Source organism: Chiloscyllium punctatum, chromosome 52 (genome assembly GCF_047496795.1).
Source record: "Chiloscyllium punctatum isolate Juve2018m chromosome 52, sChiPun1.3, whole genome shotgun sequence".
NCBI classification, from domain to species: domain Eukaryota; kingdom Metazoa; phylum Chordata; class Chondrichthyes; order Orectolobiformes; family Hemiscylliidae; genus Chiloscyllium; species Chiloscyllium punctatum.
Genome location: NC_092790.1, coordinates 27,812,770 through 27,829,629, shown reverse-complemented (window position 1 = coordinate 27,829,629; position 16,860 = coordinate 27,812,770). Strand labels below are relative to the sequence as shown.

General features: G+C 44.0%; 1 long non-coding RNA gene across 3 annotated transcripts in view; it reads right to left on the bottom strand.

The window, feature by feature from the left end:
- The window catches only part of LOC140470864 (uncharacterized), a 58,498-nt gene that overhangs the window by 17,014 nt on the left and 24,624 nt on the right, over window positions 1-16,860 (bottom strand). For 2 of the 3 annotated variants that reach the window (XR_011956772.1, XR_011956771.1), the window contains 4 exons: window positions 15,375-15,519; window positions 8,766-8,929; window positions 5,378-5,503; window positions 3,994-4,366 (listed from right to left, as the gene is read on the bottom strand). This is a non-coding gene — a long non-coding RNA (uncharacterized lncRNA). The remainder of the gene's footprint in view (window positions 1-3,993; window positions 4,367-5,377; window positions 5,504-8,765; window positions 8,930-15,374; window positions 15,520-16,860) is intronic. The other variant, XR_011956773.1, reaches the window with a different exon arrangement.

The following is a 16,860-nucleotide window of genomic DNA, read 5'->3' as shown; positions in this document are numbered from 1 at the left end:
GATATTGTGAGAAGCTCAGGAAGAAATTGCGGAGTCCCAAAAAGAGATTTTTCTATCACTGATAGCCTGAAGTTATCATTGTCTCCAGGGAGCCAGGAGGGGGGCTAATGTTGTGCCAGTGCTTAGGAAAGGCTCCGAGGGAAAGCCAAGGGACATCAACACCAATTGGCTTGATGTTAGTGGTGCATACATTGTTGGAAGCAAGTCCGCAGGACAGGAGTTATATGCATTCCAAAGACAAGGATTGATTAGGGATAGTCAGCACAGCTTTGGAGTACTGCATAGAATTCTGATCATCCTGATTTAGGAAGCATTTTCTGAAACTGTAAATGCTGCAAGGATTGATGAAGATGTTACTGATACTGGAGGGTGTGACAGAAACAGAGAGGATGGATAAGCTGGAAAGTAACATGGGGGTGGGGGGGATGAGATAGTTTTGGCAGATAAGGTAAAGGAGAATGCAACGGGTTTTCTACAGCACAAAAGTACAAAAAAGCAACTGGAGAGACACTAGGGCCCCTCAAAGATCAGTGAGGCCATCAATGTGTGGAACCACAGGAGATGGGCAAGAGCCAAAATGAGCATTTCATGTCAGAACGTACTGTGAACAAAAACTAGGAAACAAAGGAAAGAAACAGTGATGGCTTGTAAAGAGTCCCTATTACAGAAGAGGTGGCACTGGAGGTCTTAGAACACAAAGGGAGAGAAAGCCCTAGGTCCTAAACAAGTGTATCCCAGAACATTGTGACAGCGTAGTGGCAGGGACATGAGCAGGGATATTTATATCATTGTCTTTCTCATTTCCATTGGGTGTAGGTGCCTGAGGGGTGACCTTATAAAGGTTTAGAAAACCATGATGGGTACAGGAATGTTGATTAGCCAACGTCTTTACCCCAGGGTAGTGGGGTCCATAACTAGATGGGATTGAACTGCAGAAGGAGAAGGTGTTAGCAATTCTGGAAAGTGTTAAAATTGGTAAGTCCCTTGCACTAGATAGGATTGATCCTTGGATTCTCTGGTAAGCCAGGAAGGAGATTGCCGAGCCTTTGGCTTTGATCTTTATGCCATCATTGTGTACAAGAATAGGGCCAGATGGCTGAAGGATAGCAAATGTTGACCCCTTGACCAAGAAGGGAAGTAGAGACAACCCTGGGTAATGATAGACCTGTGAGCCTTACTCCGATTCTGGGTAAAGTGTTGGAAAGGCTTGTAAAAGAGGCTAGGATTTATAATCATCTGGAGGTGAATACGTTGATGAGGGATAGTCAGCACGGTTTTGTGAAGGGTAGGTCATGCCTCACAAACCTTATTGACGTATTTGAGAAGGTGACCTAACAGGTGGATGTGGGTAAAGCAGATATTGGTAATGCAGATCAACAGAGAGATCAGTGTGTCTATGGACATGGATTCATTGAAAGTCGCCACCCAGGTTGAAAGAGTTATTAAGAAGGCATTCAGCGTGTGAACTTTTATTGGTACAGGGATTGACTGTCAGAACCATGAGATAATGCTGCAGCTGTTCAAAACTCTGGTGCGGCCGCATTTGGAGTTAGACCATAAGACATAGGAGTGGAAGTAAGGCCATTCGGCCCATCGAGTCCACTCCGCCATTCAATCATGGCTGATGCGCATTTCAGCTCCACTTACCAGCATTCTCCCCGTAGCCCTTAATTCCTCTAGACAACAAGAACCTATCAATCTCGGCCTTGAAGACATTTAGCGTCCCGGCTTCCACTGCACTCCGTGGCAATGAATTCCACAGGCCCACCACTCTCTGGCTGAAGAAATGTCTCCCCATTTCTGTTCTGAAATGACCCCCTCAAATTCTAAGGCTGTGTCCACGGGTCCTAGTCTCCTCGCCTAACAGAAACAATTTTCTAGCATCCACCTTTTCAAAGCCATGTATTATTTTGTACGTCTCTATTAGATCTCCCCTTAATCTTCTAAACTCCAACGAATACAATCCCAGTATCCTCAGCCGTTCCTCATATGCTAGACCTGTCATTCCAGGGATCATCCGTGTGAATCTCCACTGGACACGTTCCAGTGCCAGTATGTCCTTCCTGAGGTGTGGGGACCAGAACTGGACACAGTACTCCAAATGGGGCCTAACCAGAGCTTTATAAATTCTTAGTAGTACATCTCTGCTTTTATATTCCAACCCTCTTGAGATAAGAGACAACATTGCATTCGCTTTCTTAATCACAGACTCAACCTGCATGTTTACCTTTAGAGAAACCTCGACTAGCACTCCCAGATCCCTTTATGCTTTGGCTTTATTAATTTTCTCACCATTTAGAAAGTAGACCATGCTTATATTCTTTTTGCCAAAGTGCAAGACCTCGCACTTGCTCACGTTAAATTCCATCAGCCATTTCCTGGACCACTCTCCCAACCTGTCTAGATCCTTCTGTAGCCTCCCCACTTCCTCAGTACTACCTGCGTGTCCACCTAACTTCGTATCATCGGCAAACTTCGCTAGAATGCCCCCGGTTCCCTCATCCAAATCATTAATATATAATGCGAACAGCTGTGGCCCCAGAACCGAACCCTGCGGGACACCGCTCGTCACCGCCTGCCATTCTGAAAAAGAACCTTTTATCCCAACTCTCTGCCTTCTGTTAGATAGCCAATCCTCAATCCATCCCAGCAGCTCACCTCGAACACCATGGGCCCTCACCTTGCTCAGCAGCCTCTCGTGTGGCACCTTATCAAAGGCCTTTTGAAAGTCCAGATAGACCACATCCACTGGGTTTCCCTGGTCTAACGTACTTGTTACCTCTTCAAAAAATTCCAACAGGTTTGTCAGGCATGACCTCCCTTTACTAAATCCATGTTGACTTGTTCTAATCAGACTCTGCTCTTCCAAGAATTTAGAAACCTCATTCTTAATGATGGATTCTAGAATTTTACCAACAACCGAGGTTAAGTTAATTGGCCTATAGTTTTCCATCGTTTGCCTTGATCCTTTCTTGAACAAGGGGGTTACTACAGCCATCTTCCAATCATCCGGGACCTTTCCTGACTCCAGTGACTCTTGAAAGATCTTAACCAATGCCTCTGCTATTTCCTCAGCAACCTCTCTCAGAACTCTAGGATGTATCCCATCGGGGCCAGGAGATTTATCAATTTTAAGACTTTTTAACTTTTCTAGCACTATCTCTTTCGTAATGGCAACATACTCAACTCAGCCCCGTGACACCCTTTAATTTTTGGGATATTACTCAGGTCTTCCACTGTGAAAACTGACGCAAAGTACTTGTTAAGTTCTCCTGCTATTTCCTTATCTCCCATCACTAGGCTCCCTGCATCAGTTTGAAGTGTCCCAATGTCTACTTTTGCCTGTCGTTTGTTTCTTATGTACTGAAAGAAACTTTTACGATTATTTCTAATATTACTGGCTAGCCTACCTTCATATTTGATCCTCTCATTTCTTATTACACTCTTTGTTATCCTCTGTTGGCTTTTGTATCCTTCCCAATCTTCTGATTTCCCACTGTTCTTAGCCACTTTATAGGATCTCTCTTTTTCTTTAATACATTTCCTGACTTCCTTTGTCAGCCAAGGTTGTCTAATCCCTCCCCGGTTAATCTTTCTTTTCTTGGGAATGAACCTCTGTAGTGTCCTCAATTATACCTACAAACTCCTGCCATTTTTGCTCTAGTGTCTTTTCGGTTAGCCTCTTCTTCCAGTCTATTTTATTCAGTTCCTCTCTCATGCCTTCATAATTACCTTTATTCAACTGTAACACCATTACATCAGATTTTGCCTTCTCCCTTTCAAACTCCAGACTGAACTCTACCATATTATGGTCGCTACTTCCTAACGGTTCCCTTACTTTAAGATCTTTTATAGAGTCTGGTTCATTGCAAAGCACGAGGTCCAGAATAGCCTGCTCTCTTGTGGGCTCCATGACAAGCTGTTCCAAAAAGCCATCCTGTAAGCATTCCATGAATTCCCTTTCTTTAGATCCTTCCAGACTTATATACTCACTTTTCCTTCCCGGCTGCCCCTCTGCTCGCCGTCACTTCCTCTGCAGCTCCCGCTCTTTCTGTGGAGAGAGAGAGAAAAAAAAAACACACCGCTGCCCGCTACAGGTAAGCAATTTTAAAACGAACTGTCTTACCTTTGCTGTAGTCTCCCGGGTTCGCTTTTACTTCGACGCTGCTCCCGCTCAAATTTTGACTATGGTTCATAGTCATAGTTTTGACTATGGTTCAGACCAACGCATTACAGGAAGGATGTTGAAGATTTGGATAGGGTTCAGAGGAGACTTACTAAGATTTTACCGAGTCTGGAGTGAAGGACTTATGAGTAATGCTGAGAGACTTGAATCTGTTTCTGGTCGTGAGAAGACATTTGAGGCCTATTAATTGAGACATATAACATAAACAGAGTTAGATGAGTTGGACAGTGAGAGCCTTTTGTCTTGGATCGCGATGCCTAATGCGAGGGGAGACAGTAAATTGAGGTAGATACTAATACTAATAAATAGATATGGGACAGATGCCAGAGGTAGGTTCTTTACTCAGAGTAGTCGGGCCATGGAATGCATTGCCGGCAACAGTGGTAGACTCGTCAACTTTAAGGGCATTTAAATGGTCATTGGATAGGCATATGGACAAGAATGGACTAGTGTTAGTTACTTGGGCTTCAGATTAGTTCCACAGGTCAGTGCAACATCGAGAGCTGAAAGGCCAGTACTGCACTGTCATGATCTGTGTTCTAGAGGGCATAAATATGAGATGGGAGAGGAAAGACTTAGATGGGATTGGAGGAGAACATTTTTCACACAGAGGATGGTGCAGGCATGGAATGGGTTCCCAGGGGAAGTGGTAGAGAAAAGTACAATAACAACATGTAAAAAACAATTGGGCAGGTACATGGAGAGGAGAAGGTTTGAAGGGATATGGGTCAAGTGCAGGGAAACATGACTTGTTCAGGGACTCTGGTCAGCATGGACTAGTTGGATCCAAGGAACCCTTTTATGCTGCATGGCTCTGTCTCCAGTTATTGGAGGAGGAGATAAGGCATGTGATAGACACTGTAGCAAGTCACAGTGATAGTGATTGTAGTCTGGAATGCAGTACATTTCAAATATGTGGAGGGGCTATCGGGAAGTGAGGAGGTTACAGAGACAGGAACTGTTATAGGAGTTACAAATTATTGAAGACACTGGTGCACAAGACATGCCACAGATATAGTGTTGCAGAGTAATGAGTCTTAGTACAACAGAACTTACAGTAGGTGTGGGGATTGAGCCTGAGGGGTGTGTGTACTGTGCTCCCCCTCCAGCACTGTATCTATGTCATGTCTTGTTGGCTGATGTTTGGAGCCCACCCTTGCTCTCTGCTCTGTGCGCTGTGAGTGATCTTACCTCATGCAGGATTTATTGAAGACTCCAGATCTCCCTTCCCTTTGTCTTTCTGGCTGACCAACTATATTCAATGTGGTGATGGACGAGACACCCAGCAGATGGGAAGTCTATTTAGTCATGAACCTACTGGAGACAGAGAAATAGACAGAATGGGATGTTAGACGGATGAACTGAGGGTTACACATACAGAATGGCACTAAGTCACACAGAGATCTGGAAAATCCCAGTCTGCATCCTTGGCCTGTTCTGCCTCATCTCTCTGGAGTGGAGAATTCTGTTGGCTGAGGATCTGGAGTAGCTGCAAGAGTGAGAGACACTGACAGCGGCAGCAGTTAGACCCCCACAGTGAGGGATACCACGTGGAGAGAGACTGAGTGATATCACCAGACTGCTTGAAGATGTCAGAATCAAATAATTGTGTAGGAAGAACGGGTTTTGCTTCAGTATGCACTGGCATAAACGATCAGGAATGAGCAACCTGTGAGCAGGTGAAGTGATGGCCGAGTGGTATTATTGCTAGAGCATGTATCCCAAACCTCAGCTAATGGTCAGGGGAGACAGGTTTGAATCCCACCAACAGAAATGGGGGAAGTTTAAATCAATAATTAAAAACAACTTGCAATTACAAATTCATGAATAAGTATGAAACCATTGCTGATGTCCAAAATAATCTTTGTTCATCAAAAAGACACTGGTCCTTAAGAGAAGAACATCTGCCTATCCTCACGTGGTCTGCACGACATACCCACAGTAAAGTGTTTGTCTCTCAATTTACCTCTGAAATGGCCGAGCAAGTTACTCAACTCAAAGGCAGCTCAGGCTGGGCAGCCAGAGACACCCATATCCCAGAAGTAAATAAAAACAATCCCATTGCACTGGGATCCAGTGGAACCATGATGAGAACGGAGTATTGGTAATTATGTTGGCAGGTTTATGGACAGAGCTTTAAATTGATAGAGAGGATGCAGGGACAGGGTTCAAGTGCAAGGAGCTTTCCAAATCCAAAGATAAAAAGTGAAGCATCAGAACAGCATGGGAATGTGACTGAAGTCAAGCAGACAGGAACAGGATGGAAAAACTTTAACTAAAACTGTACATCAGGTTTGTGACAGGAGATTATGGGAAAGAGTAAATTATGTTTTATTTTGGAATGGACAAAGTATTTTCAATAAGGTAGATGGATTTGTGACACAGAGATAAATGGGATTTAGACACTAGAGAGACATGGTTACAGGACGAACAAAAGGTGGAACATAAATATTCAATGGTTCACAATCTTGCGGGGTCTAAGGCAGAATGGGAAAGGACGGTTGGGTAACGCTGACAGACATGGGTAACAAAGGCATTACAGAGAAAGTATTTGGCCACAGATCATGAAGTAGAATCTGTCTGAATGTAAATTCTGGCTACTACTTGCCAAGGTCACAAGCAGCAGAACAGTTTTAGCCACCGAACAGGATTTCCTTGCTCATCATTGCATTAAACAGGAACTCATTGGAATTTTTAACAAAGGCATTGAGATAATTTTGGGAAACTTCAATATTCGCATAATCTAGCACAATCACACTGACAAGAGTGATATTCGAAGAGGAGAACTTTTTTTTCCCATCAGTGTTTCTTTGAATATCACATTGTGCAACTGGCGAGGGACGCAGCTATCTCAGAGCGACTGTTGTCTGATGAAGCTGAGTGAATGAGTAATGGCACACAGGGAGATCCTCTGGGAAACTTGGAAAAAGTGAAATTTAATTAATTCTAAAGCTTTAACATGAATCACAGAATGGACAAGACACAATGTGAAACAAAATAGCCCATTTACATGGGTTTGAGAGGAGAACTGACCAAGGGTGAACAGGATGAACAGACTAGAATGTGTGCCTGTAAGCAAACAGTTGAAAACACTTGAAGAATGATGTAAAACACTCAACAAAAGGACATTCCATTGAAACAGTCAAAATCTCAGCAAGAAATTTCCTGCTGTCCCTCACTCAGGACAAATGGATCTTATTAGATTATCAGGCTTAGAAGATCACCAAAAAGTACTAACAATTCTAAAGTGAGAGAGTGTTTAGGCAGTAAGTGTTAGAGGGATTGTGAACTGTTTGCTTGCAGGAGGGGGGCAGTGAGAAGGGAAATCATTGTCAGGGTTTGATGACACGTCAGGAACAGGGAGAGGTGAAGGTGCTGGAGGTGGTGAGAGTGTTACAGAGAGTGGTCAGGGCCTGAATGGTGTTACAAAGCCAGTACGGATTGTTGCAGCTGGAGGGGTTCACAGAGGAATGGAGGGACATATGTATTTAACTTATTCATTCATGGGATGTGGGTGTCACTACCAGAACCAGCATTCTTTGCCCCAATGCTAATTACCCAGAGGGCAGCTCCGAATCAGCCATATTGCTGTGGGTCTGGAGTAACATGACAGCCAGACCAGGTTAGAATGTCAGATGTCCTTCCCTAAAGGATGTAAGTGAACCAGATGTATTTCTCCTACTGATCAACAATGCTTTTATGGTGACCTCACCAGTGTACACCACAACATGACATCCCAACTCCTACTCTCAATGCTGTGACCAATGAAGGTAACCATCCCAAACACATGCTTCACCAACCTGTCTCCCTGAGACACCACTTTCAAAGAGCTGTGTACCTGCATCTCTGGCTCGCTGACTGACAACACTACCCAGGGCCCGAACATTAACTGTACAAGTCCCGCCATGGCTTGGTTTACCAAAATAGAACACTTCACATTATTTAATTAAACTCCATCTGCTATTCTTCAGCCCACTATCCCAGCAGTACTGTTCATCCTGTTTTATCATAGTTAACCTTCTTCACTGTCCAGTATATCACTAATCTTAGTGCCACCTACAAACGTATTTACCAGGAAAGTAATATTCTCAGCCAAATCAATTATCCAAATGACAAACACCCCCAGTCAGAAAAACAAAATGTCTCCAATGACCCTCTGTCTCCTACCATGTGGTAAATTGTATATCCAGTTGACTAGCTCCTCCTGGATGCCGTATCCTTTTACTTTGATCAGAACATATTACCCAGTTTTCCATACGGAACGTAGAACATAAAACAGTACAGTATAAGGCCCTTGGGCCCTCAATGTTCTGCCGACCTTTTATCCTCCTCTAAGATCAAACCTACATACATTTCATTTTGCACTATCATCCATGTGCCTTTCCAAGACTCTTATTAAATGCCCTTAACGCACCTAACTACTACCACCACTGCAGTACATTCGACACACCCACCACTCTGTGGAGAACCAAACTCTGAAATCTCCCCTTAACCTTCTTCCAGTCACCTTAATATTATACTCCCTTCTGATAGACATTTCTGCCATGGGGGAAAAAATCACTGTTCACTGTGTCTGCACCTCTTATTATCTTGTTCTCCTCGACCAAGACGTCCCTCATCCTTCTTCACTCCAATGAGGAAAGCCTTACCTCCCTCAACCTTTCTTCATAAGACATATTCTTCAGTCCAGGCAGCATCCTTATAAATCTTCTCTTTACCATCTCTTAAGCTTTCACATCCTTCCTGTAATGAGAGAATCAAAACTGAATATAATATCAAAGAGTGGTCTAAGCAGAGCTCCATCGAGCTGCAGCATAGCCTCACGGCTCTGAAACTCAATCCCTCAGCTAATGAAAGCCAACACAACGTATTCCTTCTTAACAACCCTATCAGCTTGGGTAGCAACTTTGAGGGATCTATGGACATGGAACCAAACATCCAACTGTTACTCCACATGCCAAGAATCTTACTTTTAACCCAATATTCCAAATTCAAGTTACGACCTTCCAAAACCAATCACTTCACACTTTTCCAGTTTGAACTCTTTCTGCCACCTCTCAGCCCAGCTCCCCATCATGTCAATACCCCGTTGCAACCAGCAACAGATCTCCACACTACCCACCACCACAACAATCTTTGTGTCATTGGCAAACTTACTAACCCAATCTTCCACTCCCACATCCAAGTCATTTATAAAAATCACAAAGAGCATGGTTCCGGGAACTGATCCCTGCAGAACACGACTGGTCACTGAACTCCAGGCTGAAGGTTTTGTATCTATCATCGTCCTCTGTCTTCTAGAGGCCAGGAATTCTGTATCCAGACAGATAGGTTTCCCTGTATCCCATGCCTCCGTACTCTCTGAATAGTTAGAGGTAATGAGGTGCTGTATGAAAGGATGGAGAAGTGCTGTGGGGACTGGAGAAGTTTGCAGTGATATCATGTGCTGGAGAGGCTGGAGGGTAGATCAGTAAGGGCTGGGTGTTACCGACAGAGTAGGTTGTAGATGCTGGACAGGATGATAGACAGAAGGATAAGGATTTTTGTAGGCTTTTTGGGATAGTGGACACAACACTAAGTGTCAAAGTCATTTTGGAAAGAAATAAGGATAGTGCAGAAGTGAAGGTGCCAAAATTTGGAGAAGCCCCTAATCATTAGAATATTACTGTCACTGGGCATTATCATTATCACGAGACAGGATCTGGCAAACACAGACTGGGAGGAACTATTTACAGTTGGGTTCATATTCGGATAAAGGAAGAAAGTTAAAGTGATACAGGGAGAATTCTGGGCCAGTGTGCTCCCAGAAGAGAAGAGTGAAAGACAACGGCAGTAACTGCAGTGAATACTGGTCACGCGATATCGTGACCTGGATAAAGTAAGGACAGTGCGATGAAAACAGGCGAAGCACTTCAAAAGTATAGAGAGTGCAAGGGGTCCTTAAAAATGAGGAGCAAAGAATGGGCTTGAAATACCCTTGGGAGATACCGTTAAGAAAAGGCCACAAGGTATTTTATCAATACAGTTCGAGGAAGAAGATTACTAGTTAAATAGTTGTGCCTGTTAGAAACCAAAGGGATAATCTGTGCATGGAGCCAGAGGAAGTAGGTGAGGTCTCCAATGAATACTTCCCATCGTATTCACACAGGAGAAAGACATTGTAGCCGGGGATTTCAGTTGGGATGGTGAGGTTCTACAACATGTTAAGATCAATAAGGAGCAAGTATTAAATGTCTTCACAGGCATAAAGGTTGGGAAATCCCCAAAGCCCAAAGAAATATATCCCAGGCTGCTATGGGAGGTAAGGGAGGAGATTGCTGGGGCACTGGTGGATATATTTAATACTTTGCTGGCCACAGGTGTAGTGCTGAATGACTGGAGGATCGCTAAGGTGGTTCCTTTGTTCAAGAAAGGCAGCAAGAATAGGCCAGGTAATTACAGAGCAGATAGTCTGACAACAGGGGGAGGGACACTTCTGGGAACAATTCTGTGGATGAATAAACACTTGAAAAGGCAGGGATCAACTTGGCTGAGTCATCGCGGATTTGGCAGAGGAAGATACTGTCTGAGGAATTCAGTTGCGTTTTTTTTTAAATGATCTCTCAAAATATTGATGAGGGCAGTGCAGATGATGTGGTTTACATGGACCTGAATAAGGCCTTTGACAAGGTCCCACATGGAAGGCTGGTCCGAAAGGGAAGAGCCACTGGGATTCAAGGCAAGTTGGTAAATTGGATACAAAATTCGTGGATAAACCTCTTCGTGTTTGAAATTCTTTCACCAGCGGGTGTACCACAGGGATCTGTGCAGGAACCAGCACTGGTTAATCTATTGAATAATAACTTCGATGTGAAAGCAAAAGTTATCATTCATAGGTTTGCAGTCGACATGAAAGATGAAGATGTTCACAGTGAAGGGGATGGTCTCTCGTTACAGTCTGATGACGATCAGATGATAATCTGAGCAGAGTTTAGTTCTGATCAATGTTAGGTCATACCCTGTGGGAGGTATGATAAGCAAAGGGCAGACATAATGAATGGTTGGTTCTTGCCGACTACTGAGGAACGCAGGGACCTGACCAAATATCCCTAAAGGTGTCAGAACAGGTGGACTGGGTGGGGAAGGCACCTGAACTGGGAGCAGGAGGGGGACCCATATCCTGGTGGGGCGAATTGTGAGAGCTGCTTGAGAGGATATAATCCAATCTGGCAGGGTGTTGGACCGTAAACAGTCATAAGGCCAGAAAGAAGATTGAGGTTGGTGCACAAGTTAAAGACAGCAATTTCAACAGACAAGGCAGGCAAGAACATAGCAGGGAATAGTGGAAAACCGATGATTAAACTGCATTTATTTCATTGCAAGGGGCCTGACAGCTAAGGAAGATGAACTCAGGGCATGGATTGGAACATGGGACTGGGATATTATAGTTATTACAGAAACACAGCTGAGGGAGGGGCAGGACTGGCAGCTCATTGTTTCAAGGTAGAGATGCTACAGGAAGGGGAGGCAAGAGAGGACGCGTGGTGGTGGGTTTTGATTGCATGAATCATCACAGCAGTACTTAGAGAGGATATTCCTGTGGGATCGCCCAGTGAAGCTATGTTAGTGGAACAGAGAAATAAGAATGGGTCATCACTCTGACACGATTGTCCTATTGACCCCGAATAATCCGTGGCAGACTGAGAAACAAATATGTCAGGAGATCTCAAATATCGATCACAATAATAGGGTTGTTATGGCAGGGGTTTTTAAACTTTCCAAACTGAGACTGGGACTGCCAGTGTTCAGCATTTGCAAGGGAGGAATTTGGTAATTGCGTTCCAGAAAACTCCCAATCAATATGTAAATGGACTGAAAAGAGAAAGGGGCAAAACCTGACCTCCACTTGGGAAACAAGGTAGGGAAAGGGACTGAGGCAGTTGTATGAGTTTGAAAATGGCTATGGAAAAGGACAGGCCTGGTCCACAAGTTCAAATTGTAAAATGGGGCCAGACAAATATTGATCGTATCAGCCAAGGAACTTTGAAAAGGTGATTGGAGAGTCCATTTACAGGGAAAGTGAAATCTGGCAAGTGAGAATATATTAAAAGTGAGATAAATTGAGCGTTCAGTGCCAGCATGTTCCTGTTTGTGTGCAGGTCAATGCTGACAGCATTTTGAAACACTGGCTGTCTGTTAAGAGTCCGGTCAAGGAAAAGGGGAACATGTCAGCTGGATGAAGGGAATCCACGAGGATCACAGGGGCTGGAGAAATACACTTTGGGTGGAAATCAGGAATGCAGAAAGGGTACATGAAATAGCCTCTGCAGAGAAGCATAAGGAGAATCCAAAAGTGGTTGTATAAATATATTAAGCGTAATAGAGTAACTCGAGACAAAATAAGGGCCCTTAAAGATGAATGAGGCAATTGATGTGCAGAAGTACTGGATATTTCCTAAGACCCTAAACAATGTTTTCACTCCAGAACTTACTGTGGAGAAAGACTGGGGAACTCAGGGAACAAGAGCAATATGTTAGACCACAATTGAGTTCTCGGCAATTCCAGTCACCCTGCTATAGGAATGACGTTGTGAAATTTGAAAGTGCTCAGAAAAGATTAACAAGATATTGCCCGGGTTGTTGCTGAATAAGCTGGGGTTACTGTCACTGGAGAATCGGAGACTGAGGGGTGACCTTACAGAGGTTTATATAAACATGAGGGGTATGGATTGGGTAAACATTGAAGGTCTTTTCCCAGGGGTTGGGAGTCCAAAACTAGAGGGCATAGGTTTAAGGTTAGAGGGGAAAGATTTCAAAGGGACTGAAGGGACAGCTTTTTCATGCACATGGTGATGCGTGTTTGGAATGAGCTGAGAGAGAAAGTAACATAGACTAATACAATTACAACATTTAAAAGGTATCTGGTTGGGTATATCAATAACAAGTGTTTTGAGGTACTTGGGCCAAATGCTGGTAAATGGGATGGATGCATTTAGATCTTCTGGTCAGCATAGATAAGTTGGACCGAAGGCTCTGCTTCCATGGTATCCATCTCTATGACTTGAAAAGAGTGCACATTATAGAAGAGGTGGTGCTGGAGGTTTTAAAACACAAAGGTATGGACAGCCCCACGACTTCATTAAGTGTATTATAGGACATTGTGGGATGCTAGGCAAGAAATTGTGGAGCACTGAGCAAAGGTATTTGTACAATTGACAGCCAAGTGTGAGGTGCTTGAAGACTGGAGGGTGGAATCGTGGACTGTGAAGGAGGTTTGCTAAAATGGATCTTGATAATATGGCTGAAATGGCTGAGAAACCGTAGATGGAATTCAATCTGAATAAATGCGAGGTAGTGCACTTGGTAAAACAAACAAGAGTAGAGCTTATACAATTAATGTTCGGGCCTCGGTTAGTGTTTTAGAGCAGAGGGCCCTCCGGGTTCAGGTACATAAATCTTGAAGCTTACATCACAGGATGGATAAGACAGTGCTTGGCATGCCTGACTATTGCTCAGTCCATTGAGTGGAGGATTTGGGATATCATGTTGAGATTGCACAGATATTGGTGAGGCCTGTTCTGCAATACTCTGTCCAGTTCTGGTCGCCCAGTTATTGTGAGGATATTATTAAGCTGCAGGGCGTTCAGAAGAGGTTTACCAGGATGTGGCTGGGTATGGAAGGCTTGAGTTTTGAAAAAAAGCCCATCCAGCCAGTCTTTTTTCACTGGAGCCTGGAGGATGAGAGATGGCCTGATGGAAGTTTATGAAAAAGATGAGGGATATAGATAGAGTTAATGGCAGTTACCTTTTCCTCAGGATGGGGGAGTCTCAAGTGGAAGGGCCACATTTTTAGGGTGAGAAGAGGGACATGTTAAAAAAAAACATGGGGGCTAATTGTTACACAGAGGGTGGTTTGAGAGTGTAATAAACTTCCTGAGGAAGGGGGGGGGGGAATGTGGGTACAAATACAATGTTTAAAACACATTTGATTAAGTACAGGAATAGGGAGGGGTAAGAGGGATATGGGCCAGCAACAGGCAGCTGGGATGTGTTTAGTTTTAGGTAATGTTTGGTACCAACTGAAGGGTCAGTTTCCATGCTGTATGGCTCTATGGCAAGAATATAGTTTTATTCCATTATTTATGAAAGGCTGCAATGGAAAGCCAGGGAACTTCAGGCCAATTAGCCCAACGTCAGTGGTGGGTAAGTTGTGAAAGTGATTCTGCCAGATAGGAGTCACATTCATTTGGAAAAGCAAAGATTGATCAAAGATCGTCAGCAGGGCATTGTGCAGACAAAGTCAGGGCTCACTAACTTGATTGCTTTCGTTGAAGTTGTGACCAGATATTGTCTACACCAATGTCAGCAGGGCCTTTGACAGGGTTTAGCATGATACACTGGTTAGTAAGGTTAGATCACATGGGATCAGGGAGAGCTCGCCAACTGGATACAAAATTGGCTTCACATTAGGAGGCAGAGGGAGGTGGGAGAGGGTTGTTGTTCAGACTGGAGGCCTGTGACCAGCGGTGTGCCATAAGGATCAGGGATGGGCCCACTGATGTATATCATCTACATAAACGATTTGGTTGAGAATATAGGAGCCATTGTTTGTAATTTTATGGATGATCAAATTAATGGTGTAGTGGACAGTGAATACGGTTATCAAAGGGGATCTCGACCGACTGGTGCTGCATGCCTCTGTCTCCAGTTATTGAAGGAGGAGACTTCCGAGATAAGGCATGTTGTAGATACTGAAGCAAGTTACAGAGACAGGGATGGTAGGCTGGAATACAGTACATTTCAAATATGTAGAGGGACAAAAGGGAAGGGAGGAGGTTACAGGGACTGGAACGGATGTAGGAGTTACACACTGTTGAAGACACTGTTCAAGGAGACATGACATAGATACAGTGTTGGAGAGGGAGCGCAGAACAGAAAGATCCCAGGCAGCAGTCCCACCCTCTCGTGGGAGGCTTGCTTTCCCCTCTGTTATACTGATGCTCACTAAGACAGGACAGACCTGGATCGATAACTGTGACACTCCCGATGCTGACTCAGTACAAAGTAAGTTAAAGTTGGGGCAGTGATTGAGCCTGGGGTGTGTCTGTACTGTGCTCCCCCTCCAGCACGGTATCTATGTCATGTCTTGTTAGCCGATGTTTGGACCCCTCTCATTGCTCCTTGCTCTGTGCACTGTGAGTGATCTTACCTCACTGCAGGATTTATTGAAGGCTCCAGATCTCCCTGCACTTTGTCTCTCTGGCTGACCAAACATCTTCAATGTGGTGATGGACGAAACACCCAGCAGCTGGGACTTCCACTGAGTCAGTAACTTCCTGAGTACCTATAGGAGACTGAAAGATAGATAGATTAGGAAATTAGACAGCAGCAGTGAGGGTTACACAGGGAGAATGATACTGTGTCCCACAGATATCTGGAAAATCCCAGTCTCCATCCCTGGCCTGTGCTGCTGTATCTCTCTGGAGTGGACAATTCTGTTGGCTCAGGATTTGGAGTTGCTGCAAGAGTGAGAGACACTGACAGAGGCAGCAATTAGATCCAGACAGTGAGGGATACCACTTAGAGAGAGACTGAGTGATATCACCAGAATTCAGGATGATTTTAGGATCAAACAAGTGTGTCGGAAGAACGAGTTTAGCTTCATGATGCATCAGTGCTCAGGGTTGAGCAACCTGTGCACCGGTGAAGTGCTGGCCTGGTATTATTGCTAGAGCATGTATGCCAAACCTCAGTGAATGTTCTGTGGAGGCTGGTTTAAATCCCACCATCAGAAATGGAGAAATTTGAAATCAATAACTCAAACAAATGGTAATTAACAATCCATAAATACGTATGAAAACATTGCTGATGTACAAAAAAAAGCCCAAACACGTGTCTTTTAGAGAAGGACATCTGCCCATCCTCATGTGGTCTGCCCGACATACCCACAGAAAAATGTTTGCCTCTCAATGACCCTCTGAACTGGCCGAGCAAGTTAATCAGCTCAAGGGCAGCTAGGTCTGAGCAAGAAAGGCTGGTCAGCCAGAGACACCCATATCCCATACCTGATTTAAAATAATCCATTCGGATGGTCCCACTGGAACTGTGCAGGGACCAGTATCTTGGCCAATCATGTCGGTAGGTTTATGGACAGGGCTTCAAACTGACAGAGAGGATGCTGGGACTGGATTCAGGTAAAAGGAGCTTTCCAAATCCACAGAGAAAAGGTGAAGTATAGGAACAGTGTGGGAATGTGACTGAAGACAAGCAGAAAGGAACAGGATGGGACAGAGTTTAACTAAACCTGTACATCAGGGAATCGATTTGTGAGAGGAAATTGTGGGAAAGAGTAAATTATGTTTATTTTGGAATGGATAATGTCTCTTCAATAAGGTAGATTCATTTGTGACACAGAGATAAAAGAGACTTAGACACCAGAGAGACGTGTTTACAGGGCAAACAAAAGGTGGACATAAGTTTTCAATGGATCACAACCTTGCAGAAACTCAGGCAAAATGGGTAACACTAACAATAATGGATAACATAGGCATTACAGAGAAAGCATTTGGTCTCAGATCATGAAGTAGAGTCAGTCTGAATGTAAATTCTGGCTACTACTTGCCAAGGACACAAGCAGCAGAACAGTTTTAGCCACTGAACAGCATTTCATTGCTCATCACTGTATTAAACATTGT